The sequence below is a fragment of the Cataglyphis hispanica genome, chromosome 1, assembly GCF_021464435.1.
Source record: "Cataglyphis hispanica isolate Lineage 1 chromosome 1, ULB_Chis1_1.0, whole genome shotgun sequence".
NCBI classification, from domain to species: domain Eukaryota; kingdom Metazoa; phylum Arthropoda; class Insecta; order Hymenoptera; family Formicidae; genus Cataglyphis; species Cataglyphis hispanica.
Genome location: NC_065954.1, coordinates 19369191 through 19383434, shown reverse-complemented (window position 1 = coordinate 19383434; position 14244 = coordinate 19369191). Strand labels below are relative to the sequence as shown.

General features: G+C 35.8%; 1 protein-coding gene across 2 annotated transcripts in view; it reads right to left on the bottom strand.

Moving 5' to 3' along the window:
* Positions 1-14244, bottom strand: part of LOC126852361 (uncharacterized) — a 158585-nt gene that overhangs the window by 39162 nt on the left and 105179 nt on the right. The gene's annotated exons all lie outside the window — the stretch shown is intronic.

Below are 14244 nucleotides of genomic sequence, written 5' to 3'. Positions count from 1 at the left end.
GAAAAAGCTAGAATTTATTTTAAATCTACATTTCGGAAAATATTAATGGAAAATGACATCAAATTTTGAATATTTTGACAGTATGGATATATATATATATATATACATCGTATTCATTTTTATCAATATCTTAAAATTATCGTTTTCACGAATATATCGAAGCTTATATCACTTGCAAAATAAACGAATCATATAAAAAATAATTAGACGCTAAATGACGCGGATGATGAAAATCGATTCGCAAACATGCTTGATATATAATATAAGCGCAAAATGCGCTTTCATCGTTGCGCTGCACCGTCTCGCAGTCTCCTGACGGCTTTACGCGGATTAATAAAACGAAGACGGCGACGAAACGCGAAGTTTCCGCTCAGCGTTTCCGCAAACAGTTATTAATTTCGCTGTCTTTGAGCCGGCCCGTAGCGAGATTGATAATGAATGCGCCGCGTCGTCGGCGGGCGATCAAGCGACAAGGATTTCTCATTCTTCTCGGTTTTGTCGGTAACTGAAACGGGGAAACCGCCGGCGTATTCATCATACAGAGCGATTCAAAAGTCATGCAACAGGTGTGCAGAGATATTGATCCGCTACGTATGCTATTCCATGGCGACTCACGCCATTACATATGTATTTCTTCGAATGTTGGCAGCGTGATAAATACGTAGATTATAATTCGCGAACTCGCGTACGGAGTCATTAGTCTTTAGAGAAAGCTGTAAGTAATTATACATACTATGACAAACGTAATGAAAGGCACCGTCTCACACAAGAGAGAATTAAAGTAAGAATTAAAATAAATTATGATTGATTATGCAATCGCATAATAAACGTCTAGGAAAACCGCACGCATCCGCAATATCTTTTCAGAATGGCGTTACGCTGTACGTTTCTAAAATCAAGGTTAAGGATATCGAAATAAGAAAAAATAACACGTCGGAGAACGGAGATAATGGTACTTGCTGGAGGCAGGAAGATGGAACGACAGAACCGATAAGGAAGGAAAGTGTCAAGAGGGATGAAAGAGAAAACGCAAAAAAAAAAAGAAAAAAAGTAGAGAAGGCAGGAAAAGCGATAAAGCGAAGAAAAACTAATATGAAGGAGAAGGAACATCTCCAATTTGATGGAACTGTTTTTCTATCTTTACAGTGGGATGGAGGAAGTAGAAAAAGTGCAGATTGAATAGACAACAAGAAAAGAGACGATGAGATTGAGTCGAGAAAAATTAATATTGAGAATTTTATCAAAGAATGAGAAACATATAAATATTTTATTATTAATTTCTCATTTAATTACAAAAAAAATTGATATTAAGACATTAATATTAAAACAGAAAGAAAGGCAAATAATAGATTAAATTTTTGAAGAGATAAAGTGCGCACCAGTGTCCACCTTTCGGAATATTTTAATTTTATTTAAAGTCAAAACGTGCAATTTGAATAAAGTTAAAATAATTTCACGGAAACGCGCACCACTACCCTTTCCGCTACAAATCACTTTATACTGAAATCATTTTCCATCGTCCCCGCTATTCCTGCAAGACGTTTGCTCGTGTATCCGTGTCGCTAACTTCCGGGCGTTCTGCAAACCGTTGAGGTCCTGTAGCAACCCCTACCACCACTCCTTCGCCATTCCAATCCCCTCACAAGGGGTGGTTTGTGGATGTTCCTTGTTAGAGTAGCGGGCTGATTCCGTTGTGTGCGCAGCGGTGCGCTTCGTCCTTTGTGTGAGCTAACCAAACATCCCCCCTCCCCTCCCCTCCCCCTCGTCGCCATCACCCTGTACCTTATCCGCAACCCCCTCATTCTTCTGCTCCTCCATTATCGCGGCTACTTGCGCAAATTGTTTACACGTCCCCGAGCGTTTCATGAGGCTGTCCAAAAATTGATGGTTTGGTAGATATTTGTTGCATAATTGTGGGGAAGGCAGGGCTGATTTATTCAAGAGAGAGAAAGTGGGAGACTCTCGTCGAAGACATCGTATAAAATAATATTTGTTTATTCAAAAAGCAATCAAAGTAAAGCTAAAACATGTCGATATTCGATTTTTCATGAATATTACAATATCTATAATAAAATTATTTGCTTTTATCATTTTATTATTTGCGTTTTTTGAAACAATTGGCAACTCTGCTCGTCTGACTTTTTTCAAATGACAATAAATTATCAAATTATCAAATAATTTATCAAATTGATTTCGCATTTAAGAATCTTGATTTCGAATTAAGAAGAATTCGATGAAAGAGCGAAGCGCGTTGATTCTGCTTAAAACGCTACGAAGTTGCCAGTCGCTCGTTATCGAAACACCGCAGATTCCAAGCGCAGCCAATTGCATTCGCGATTGTTTTTCTCAATTTGATTTTCCCGTATCGAAACGCGCGAGGATTGATTTATTGGTAATTTACTCCTCCTCGCGTGGCGGAAGGGAAAATCCGAGCGTCAAGGGGTTAAATGCAGCGCAGCGGAACGAAACTCCCGACACATTCGCCACCGCGACGCAGCTAATCGTTGCGGGCGTCGGCGTCGCCGCGAAGTTTAGTCGATACGCGGGTATACGCGGATGCAGTTGCGCGCGTAAGAGAGAAAGAGAGAGAAGAGGAGAGAAAGATAGAGAGAGAGAGAGAGAGAGAGAGAGAAAGTGTACAGTGACACATAGGAAGCGAGAAAGAGAGAGAAACGTAGAAACAGGAGAGAGAGGAAGTCGAGTATCGATGTCATCTCCAGCACGCGGTTGAAGGGTGATTCCTATATCGCGTTGTGAATTGTTCCTCGAACTAACCGCTCGGCGATGAGCGAGCGGGGGATGTCGCGAGTGAGAGCGAGAGCGCGCGAGCGGAGCCGGAGCGGGAGTCTGTAACAGGCAGCGACGCTAATGGAATATGACAACGCGAGGCGAATAATAATCGGCCGTTTCTCCGTCGCCGAACTTCGTAATAAAACGAGCATTGTCCATGACGTTTCGTCGCCGACAGCGTCGCGACGTCACGACGGACGTCGTCCCGTTTTGCACGCGGATTTTTTAAACTTTTTTCACGTGCCCGCGCGCGCATTTGTGTTAACAATCTCATACTCATTGTCAGCGATAATTTATATATTACACGCAATGTATGTTCGGAGTTTCCTTTTATTGATTTAAGGTAGATTTTTCCTTAGCCTAAAAATTTAATTGGACTTTTATTTTTTGAAATTTTTTATAATAATTATTTGTCACATGCAATGACAAAATGAAAATTTTACAACATTTATAATATTGATCTAAAATTGGCTGCAAATAGCAAAGAAATTAATTTTTGTATTGGATTCTATATCTGATAGTTGTAATATTCAATATCATATAGTTTTAATCATTTTCCATAGAATTTCTTCACTTTATGATGAAATTAAAGATTCAGATTTTTCAGTAAAAATATCTAAATGCTATCAGGTTTTATATATGTTAAATTGCATAAATTACAAATCCTTATATTCTAATCCTTATGTCAAACATATTTTGATAAATGTGCAATCTCAGAACTAATATTGAACAAATTAATTAAATAAATTAATAAATTAATATTGCACAAAAAGATATTAAAAATTCAAAATTTATAACAAAATAAAAATTATTTTCGAAATCTCGTTATAAAAGAAAGTAAAGTAAAAACTCCGAATGTAACGAAAATTATGATAATAGATAATGTCCCCAAAAAATTGAAATACCTTATATATTAATAATTTAATAATTAATTTCCAAATTAAAATTTTATTTTTTATATTGCAGTTATTTACATGTATTACAATCCCGTTTGTAATTATAGATATATCAGAATCGGATATATTGATTACGAACATATGCGAACATATAATTCATCATGAATACATCGTTATTATGTAACACATACAATTTGGACTATCTCGTAAAATATATAATAAATTATATCGTAATGAGATAATTTATATCGTTATACTTTTAACAGAATCCGCATTGAATATGAGGAAAATAATTCATTTAATTCAAAATTGAGATAATTAACCGCTCAAGTATATGGATGCAATAAATTTAAATTTAAATTCTATTTGTTACGTTGTAAAAAATGCTACAAACTTGCGTGAAAATTTGTTATAATTATGATACTTATAAAAAGAAATTTAACATTTTATATTAAATCCCAAGCAATTAATCTATTAATTTGTTATTATGACACATAACAAATTATTTCATATCATTAAATAATAATTAAATAATAATCATATTTAATGTAAAGAATAATTGATAGACTGTGAAAATTGCTGACAATATGGCGTATTAATTTTCTAACCGCAGACCGTTAATCACAAGAGATGCCAAATTGTTAATTCATCAATTTATTTATGATCTTGCAGATCGAGTAATTAATGTTGCACGTGGGCTTGACCGGGCATATTTCGATATTCAATTGTATTCGAGAACGATAATTTCATTATGGAATTTACACTAGCCCGATAAATCTCGCAAAATACCACATAGTAATACCAAATCCGCTCGCTTATTAATACGCTTCTTAACATATTTGACAATTATGTTTCTTATTTTCTTAATCAATATAGAGAGAGAGAGAGAGTGATCAAAATATAACAATAATTAATAAATTACATCTATGTATCATTTAATTTTTCGAATAATCGTATGCTATTAAATTTTTTAACATAACTCTTTTGAAAAAAATAAAATACTTACTAAATTTTTTTTAAATTATATCAAAGGTAAAAATTTATCTATTCATAAACGTATCGAAATTAATTCGTAAAAAGTTATTGTTTATTTTTAATCGCTTAGTAAAACTTAAAAAAAAAAGAAAGCTTTCTTCGAAATCCGTGTTTATGAAAAGCTTTTCGGAGTCATGAATGAGAAAGAAGTGCACAGTTAATAAGCGCGCGGCATTTCGCTGCATATGCTGCCGCGAAGATCAATTAACTAAAACAAAAAAACAGCGGTCGATAGTTGAAGCGGGCTCGGCGCGGCTGATCCTCGAATACTGCACTCGCAGAACGCAGGATGGTGGAAGTTATCACCGTGTACACGCGCGGTTACAAGTTCGGCCGTTAAAAGCGCGCGCGCGCCCGCTGAGTTTCGTACCAGCCAGTGCGACTCGGCCCGGCGGCCTCGACTCGACATGCACGCATTACGCTATTAGCCCACGACACGACATCATTTCCATCGTTTCGCTACACTCTTTGCCGGTGCTCGGCCCTTTAATTGCGCTCCGTTATTTATAGCTGCAGTTAAAACTTGCTTGCCGCCGTAGAGCGGAACAACGATACCGGGTGTCTTCTCGCCTCTCTAACGCGGATAGATCGTTTGTGTTGGTGGAGATTCTGAGAGAGGCCAACATCGCACAAATTATCCGACAAATATTTTACGCGCCTTCATTTTCTTTAACTCTTCTATATATTATCTATAAAAGAGACAATTATATTCTGCCGAAATATAAAACTTTCTCGATTTATCTTATTTTTTGTTCACCTGGTGTATTTTTCGTATATATCGTATTTTTCATCACCTGGTGTACCTGTCTTATATGGATACACATCTCGAGATAAAAATGTGCAATGCGCAAAGAAATTATTTTCGATTTTACCTCATATGTGTGTATTTAACAAAGCATCAACACATTTTTCAAGAACAGCCATTTATTGCATTTTCTATTGTTTATGTCTTTCCTATCTACTCTTTCTATCTTACGCTCTTGTCAGATTTTCAATATTTTATTATCTCTTCCGGACTTCCAACATATCTCTGTGTTACACAATATATATATATATATATATATATATATATATATATATATATATATATTCTTCACATATATGTATACTATAATTTCACTTAATACCCTTCTCATAATATCGTTCTTATATATTTCTAATATATTGAGCTATGTTTCATTACGTTAACTGGTCAATCTCTATTTCAGGATGATTTCAAATTGACAAAAAAGAAATGCTATTATATACTTCTCTCTCTTCAATTTTTCAAATTTCAGATAATAAAAATGTTCAGATTTATAGCAGAATAATTAAAACAATATATAATTTCTTTATTTAATATTTAGATGATAACCCATCTATAATAATACTCTACTAACGATCTCTTCGCATTCTATAGCAAAACCGATAGATAAGAGCAGCACCGACATGTTGCCTGACTCTCTCTTTTTTAATCCCGCTAATCCCGCGGTGAAAAAAGAGGAATCCGCGAACTCGCATTGGTTGCCGCGAAAGGGCCCGCGGGGGCTAATCTTGGCGGGCCCTTTGTCGGTGAAAGTTCTTTTGTTTACTCCGCACGGAGGCGGGGTGGTGGGGAGGGGGGGGGAGGGCGAGCTCTGCACGCGAAAAAGGGGTAGGCACTTATTAAGCAAGCCCGGCTTTGTGCGAGCCTTCAGCCGTGCTTCCCTTCCTCTTTTCGGGGGCGTCGTGACGTCCGTAGACGGATTGACCGGACGGCGAGCTCGGACGAGCGCGATGCAACGTAAAAGGACTCCGCATTTCTGTTGAAATACCGGCTCGAAATGTGGTCGGCGTTCAATATGGCGAGCTTGAATGCGCCAGCCGCTTTCAATGGCATCGCGCCACATCGCGTAAGGGATGGCGCGCTAATTATGGTGCTTGTACTGTGTGATTGCGATGTATCGTGTATATATATATATATATATATATATATATATATATATATATATATTTTTTTTTGCCCACATACGATTACGGTTTCATAATTATTGGTAATTCAAATTTAAGCACGTCACTGGTTTATACATATATTTATTGATCGATTGAAATTCATGTGTTAAAATATATTTAGAACTGTCAAGAGGGAGAAAAGAAAGATATACACATAATTTTTTTTTAAATAAAACATTTTACGTATGACTTTTATAATGCATAATTATATTTTTAATAGTAAATTAATTGTTATTGTTGTATTAATATGAAATATATAAATATGATAATTGTACTAATATTTAATTGATATAAAATAAATACTTAATTACATGTAAAGAACTATACATTATGCGAGAGAAATATATATCCTTTTTACAAAATCAATTATAAATGAGAAGGTTCTAATCAACGAGACTCAAATCCTACTTTTTAAAAAGTAACCGTTTGACGTGCAAAGTATAAAAGAGTCATCGAGCGTCACTCAGTGTGTCAGTTGTAAGTCAATCTTCGAAAAAGTTTAGAAAAGATCAAAAATCAGCAAATTCAGAAACTAGAGAGCAGTCAGGAAAACGAATTCTACTTTTAGCTTTTGGAAAGTTTAGTATGATTCGAAAATATTTTATTTCTCTTCAAGTTCTGTCAAATCGCTGCAAAATGCTAAGAAAAAGAAAATTAAAAGAAAATTTCATCAAAATTTAATTTTTGCCTCCGTTGTAAAGTTAAAAATTTGCTTGAGAAATTTGCATCATTTTTATTTATAATACAGCTTTGTTATTTTACTTAGGCAATGTGGTTCGATTGCTTTTGAGCTACATTTTTGCATAAAAATTTTTGCCGACGTATATATTCTCTAGATTATTATTAAGCTAAAAGATAATAATTTAAAAATATTATCCCCCCATTTTTCGTCCATTAGAATTTAATTTAGTACAAGTTCATCTCGATTTCCAGCGTAATGCGAGAAATGAAAGATTTTGTTTATCGCAAATGCAATCGTAAATTGTATGAAATAGAGAGAGATTGAAAGTGTCATATTTCTTTAACCATCGTCGCGTGAAATATTGCATAAAGAAAGTAAAAAATTCGCCGTCACAGCTTCACCGGGAGAGCGTTGAGAATCGTGTACGGTATTTCCCATTGTATGAGCAGATGCTTCTTTATCTAATTCTGCTTTGGCAAGAATAACACGAAAAGCGAGAACATGGCCATAAATTCAAACAGTTTCACGACGACAGCGTCGCGAAAACACACCTTCAGCTACGAAAAGAGAGACGCAGCTCCCGACATCGACGACGCGCGGGCGGACCAGCATCGCGACATAATCGCCCTCGCGCGTCCTCGCGCGCCTCCCGCCTTTTGTAACTGCCAACGGGCCAATCTAAGTGACGTACGGCTTTGCGCGACCCCGCGACCTCATACCGCATCCACCATAATCATTTCATACACAATAGTCGGACGCCGTTCGCAACGAGATGCGCGCAATGCCGGCGCGGCGAGCTGGGCGAGGGGGAAGGGGGGGAGGGGGGTGGCTCGGAACAGTGCGCGGCTGCAAGAGTAATGGATGCAATTTGTAGCCACCTCCATCCCTCCATCCCTCCCACCCTCCCGCATTCCAGGGCGGCCGGTGCTGCACGCATGATCCGCGAATTTACACGTGTGCTTGTCGGCCAAAGCATGATCCCGAAAGGTGTCCCTCTTTCGCAGGGTGCAACGTATCGCAACCGAGTTTTCCCACGTCATTAACTCCGATAAAATTCACAGCATAGATGTGAGAATAAATGCAAACGATACAAAAGTATCAGAGGAGAGAGGGAAGAAAGAAAATAAATGAACGATTGAAATATTCTACCCTATATAGATAAGAAATGCTCGATATTTATTAAGTTTCTCTTCTTTACAGTAGAGTCCGTTTTAAGGTAAACTTTCGATTACGCTTTCGTCAATGAAAATATATATATATATATATATATACAATGAAAGCCAATATATTTTATTTCCTAGATGGAGGGAATCCACATGGAAAGTTTTAAATGCGGAGAATGTGCAGTTAATCGTCAATCCCATTAGTCCCTTGCATTTGAAATTCTTTGCAACCAATCGTTTAGAAAATAAAATTTTAATCATTCGTTTTATTTAAAATAAATTCTTAGAATGGTAACAGTTGACATTTATCCGTTAAAGTGATCCGTTAATTAATAATTAACATATAATGGTTTCTTATTTGGATGCACTGCGCGCTGCTGCAGTTCCATCCTTTATGTACAGACGTTTATTCTAAAGAAAGCAAATGACACACATATCCTCTTTTTAAATTCGTTCCAAATTTGGCGCTGACAAAACTTGCAAAAAAAAAAAAGAAACAGTACACTTATATTTCACCTTATAGTAGATTTTGCGATACAATGTGCAGAATATTTAGGATCGCCAAGGGCCGAATCGATAGAGTTAGAATTTAGTTGGAAAGTCCGCGGAGGCGAGCGAGCGTACGTAATTACATGGAAAAAATTCCAGTCAGGAGGCGAGCGTTCTCGTTGTTGAGTTAGAGTCGCGTTGCGTGGCGTGCCCGGACTTAGAAATCGGCCAGCCAATCAGCCAATCACGTGCCCGTACCCTGGTTACCTTCTGATCGCTCTCGGAGCCCTACCAAAATCTCGGCGGGCCAATCGAGCCGGGCCGGCACGCTTCTGCCAAATTGCGCACTATTTTTAAATATTAAGTCCGCTGCCGGAGAATGCCCGTTCGATCGAAACTTGCCGACATTCAACTCGAGTCACGACGGTTAATTCTTATCGGACATCGCTAAACGACGTGTTCCCGAATTCAGCTCAAAACAGACTAGAAAATGCCATAAGAACGTAAGATTATGTCAACTATTTTTGCTTGAAAAGAAATGTATGTTTAAAAAAAAATATATATGTATATAATAGATATTTTATTTATTATATTTATTATGTAATATATACGATAGAACACCATAATGCATTTCTTTCTTTTTATAACAAATTTAACTGCAATTTGCATTCACCTTATATCTTTATCGCAAAACTTGCTTCGAAAGCAATCATGCTATCAACGGCGCGAATTTTCACAACGGCGTCCATTCACGGCTTAAATCGAAGCGGTTATCGCATCGGCACGAATTCAAGCCGAGAACCTCTCGCGGAGGCGAAAGGATAAGAAGTTTAAAATAGTGTGTGTCGCGCTATATAAAGTTTATCATTTAATTTTCCATCACTTTGTATTATCCCACCCTGTTTTCGTAGACGGGCCGCATTAGTAAGCAAGGAATAATATCGATGCCCCGGCAGCGAAGTTCTGAATTCGGATCGACTTCGGCGCGACGCATCGAGCTACTTTCGCGTTATGCAATATTAATGCCCGCGCGTCACTTTAAAATACAAACACTTTGGGTTGCGCGTGAATAATGCATACCCACGTTGCTTCATTACCGATTCGCGTCGTTTCTCGATTTATCCCGCGGCGAGAATCGCCACGAATTACTACTCTTTGATTTTATCCCCCCCCCTCCCTCCCCCTCCATCCTGTCTTCTCAGCCTCACGTACCGCACACCAGCTCGAAAAATTATCGTCGAATAAGTAACGGCCCGCCCGCACATATTTCTAACGTGACACTCCAACTTTGTCGACCTCATTCGTAGATCTTTCGTAGATCCTCCCGTCTTTGGACTATCCACAACTATCCAAGTGCCTGGAACGTGCCAGACATTCCACAAGATAAAATGTATGTTGCGGAATACATGAAGAAGTCGCATAGCGATGCAGAGTAATTTTAATGAATATAAATATAGTACGGTCTAATAGTGTGCCCGTGATATATGATCGGGAACGTGATAATTACGTGAAAAATAAATAAAAAAAAAATGTGATTAAAGAGAGAACGTAAACGGATCAATTGCAAAAATTAAAATCAAATATATTGCAAGATTCATGAATTTGACGCTGCCCAAAACACTTTTAAGCTAGAAATTAATAATTAATTTGTAAGTTAAAATCAATAATTAATTTGTGAATCGAAGTGAAGATATGCCCTGTAGAATATAATTTAATCTTAAAATTGTAAATGTTATTTTATTTTAATTCTACACGCGGCAAATCTTTACTTTAACTCACAAATTAATTAATAATTTTATATTTTATTAAGGCTAAGAGTGCGCTGTTTACGCAATGTTAAATTCATGAATCATATTAGATTTATTGATTTTTTTTGCAGCAGATTCATCCAATTCCTCGTTAAGTAAGAAAATAAGATTACTCTGTAGAGTTTTGAAGAAAATTAATTTTAAAAGCCACAAGATTAATATCTTCTGTCATTTTTAAATTTAGATAACTACTTTGCAGGGCATTTAATATATTTCAACATCGACTAGCGAAACATGAATAAAAAAGCCCAACACATTTTATATGTAAAATAAAATAATTTGATATAAAATTTCAATATCCATTAACTTCACGATTTTAATTTTTTTTTTTTTAAATTACTATAAAATTCAAATCTAAAAATGACAACAAATTGCTCTGCCACGTTGAACTCGATATACTCTCTCTTTTCTTTCAAAAATATAGTCATTAATATAATCATACAATCGTCGAAAAAAAATGAAGATCGTTAAAAATCAGGACACCTAATATACGCCGCTTCGGGCGAGCTTTTCTGCATTATCGGGCGATGCGCAAATTGCCAAACTTTTCACGGCCTGCTGTTATTGTTGTCATCGAGATAATTACGCGGCGGCACAATTAAATCACACAACAATATCGAGTTTCGATATCGATCGCACGTTGATCAATGGCGCATTCGCCGACTAACGCTTGCGTCGCATCCATGCACATGTGTATGCGTATTAACGCTTTAACGACAAATATAACATTTTGCCTGAATTGCACGCCCATGCTGGCACGCAATTTACGCAGTCGAGCGTCATCGTCGCCGGAAATTATCGAGGAGCATAAACAATGTCGGACCCTGATTTTTGGTGCTGTTCTTTAATCAAACGGATCAGATATTTATGGAATGCTGGAGATTATAATGGTGAAAATTATGAAAGCTGTAGAAAGATTGATAATGGAAATCAATGATTTGATACAGAATAATGGCTTCGTGAAAAAATCGAATCTTTAATATCGATCAATTTATTTAAATACTTCTGATGTTTATAAAATGAAAAAAGAAAAAAAGGAGAAATTAAACGGTTGCTATTCTTGAAATAAGTAACAATATCGGCATCGCTTAAATAAAACTTGTAAACATAACTGATAATTGCATATAATTAACAATTTCGATAATTGTTTAGCACATACATTCAATACACACGTTTAATATCAATTAATTAAAACGAAAATAATTATAAAGAAAATAATTATAAAGAAAAATATAAATAAAAAGAAGAAAAAATAATATAAGAATAAGCTTCCTGCAAAGATTGAAACTAAATTTCATTAAATTTTCTGTAAGAAAATGTAAGAAGTATTAAATGATTAAAAGGCAATTATTAACTCAATAATATAGCATAGTTGAAAAATTTTATCTTTTTCAGAGAATTTAAGAAATAATTTATAATATTTAAGAAATACCTTTAATCAAACTTAGAAATTTTTCCATAACGCTTATCCTCAACTGAATGAGAATCCTTAATTCTGCGATGTATTAAAGATAAAGATCTTATATCTTCTACCATTATCGTACACCGTTATTATAATCGTTTCGTGATGAAAACAGTAGAGAGGAGCAACCGCGACGTTTTGAAAATTGCATAAGAAAACTGGTAGGAGGGAAAGAAGGTGAATTCTCTCACAAACGTCATTATGGGCGTGCATTTCGTCGCTAATTACAGCGAAATACCTGCGAGGCTTGTCCTTTCCTCGGTTAATTAGTTAAACTCCCCTCTTCCCGACGGTGATAAGCCGGGGAATTTTGTCCTTAACGAGCTGCGCACGCGGCTCCTTTAAGGGACAATGACGAACCACCGCGACGTTATCCGTCGAGAGGGCGAGAACGATGTTTGTACGCGTGCCCGCCGTAAAGGCTATTTTACGCGTCGCCAACGGGAAGGGTAAGTCAAGTGTGCGGGTTACATGGTTGGATTCCCCACGAGTACCGTGTTTTAGGTAGAGAGAAAGAGAGAAGAGTTACTCATGCGAGTTACTTATCACACAAGATAGTGTGCTGCGTAAATATCAATACTCGTTGCCGAGCCGAGCGGCAAAATGCATCTAGATCCCGCAAGTTAGATAGCAACAAATATCTCCGCAAAGAATGCTGTTTATTTCGAAAGCAGTCGCGGCAAGCGAGTCGTGCTTCAATTATTTGAAATATCTACTCTATCCTGCTATATATCTAAATTTATCATCAATAATTCTATCTATATATCTACTTAGGAATCCTAATGATTAATTGATATTTATCTCTATTGTTATTTCTAATAATAACATCTTTATGACTGACAAAATTCTGTAACTATGTGCAATCGTTACGTTGCATCAATTATTATAAATAGTACAATTATGAATATTTATAATGTATATATATATATATATATATATATATATATATATATATATATGCTTTTAATATAGTAACTAATATTCTTAATATTTTTAATATTTTCTTGTATAAATCTTTCAATAATACAGTCATTTTTTGAGATGGCTGATAATTACAATCATTCAAGTCTTAAATTAGCAATTCTAGATTTAACAATAGACGTTATTAAAATATCTTTATCTTATTATAATTTAATTTGACAGATGAATGACATTTAGAACTAAAATAACGTTACTTTTAACGTTAAATGTGACTCATTGAAAGAAAACACAGTGTTCGCGACAATAGCATCTTGACAAACATAGATGTGCAACTATATAAATGTAACTATACATTTAGGATTATCTATAAATTATCTATAAAATACTTTTCTATAAAATAATTTTTATAATTTTATCATAAAAGTGAGAGAATTTTCCATTTTTCTAATATAAGTATCTGCATATACAAATCAATCTTTGCAATTATTTTCTGCTAAAATTAATTTCTCTCGATGTAGATATCGCAATATATAATAATACCTAATATAAACAGCATAAAACAATGAGAATTCATAAAAGAATTTTAAAAATAATTAGTAAAAAAAACGCAAGCAATAGTCTCTCATACTCCACTCACTTCTCTGGTAAAGCAGACATAAGAGCTGCACTTGCACCGCCGGGATGCATTTATAATGCGCACCTCATTGTCTAGGATGGTAAATCGTGGGTGCGGGAACGGGCGTTACTTTCGAGCGGAACGTGTAGCCGAAGCGAGTGCCCTGTTGGGAACGTGTTTCGGCAGTTACATTGCAAACTGCACAGCGAGTTGCACTTTGGGGATTTTGACGACCGCTGGGATTTATTCGATTATTACATATGTTATGATATTTCTAACAATATTACTAACGAATTCTAATAGAAAGAATATACCTTTAATTTATCGTAGCAAAGACGAGAATTTTTTTATGAAATCTTTAATTATGTGTTGTAATGTTAAAATCATAAATCAACTTGTTGCCAATCATGA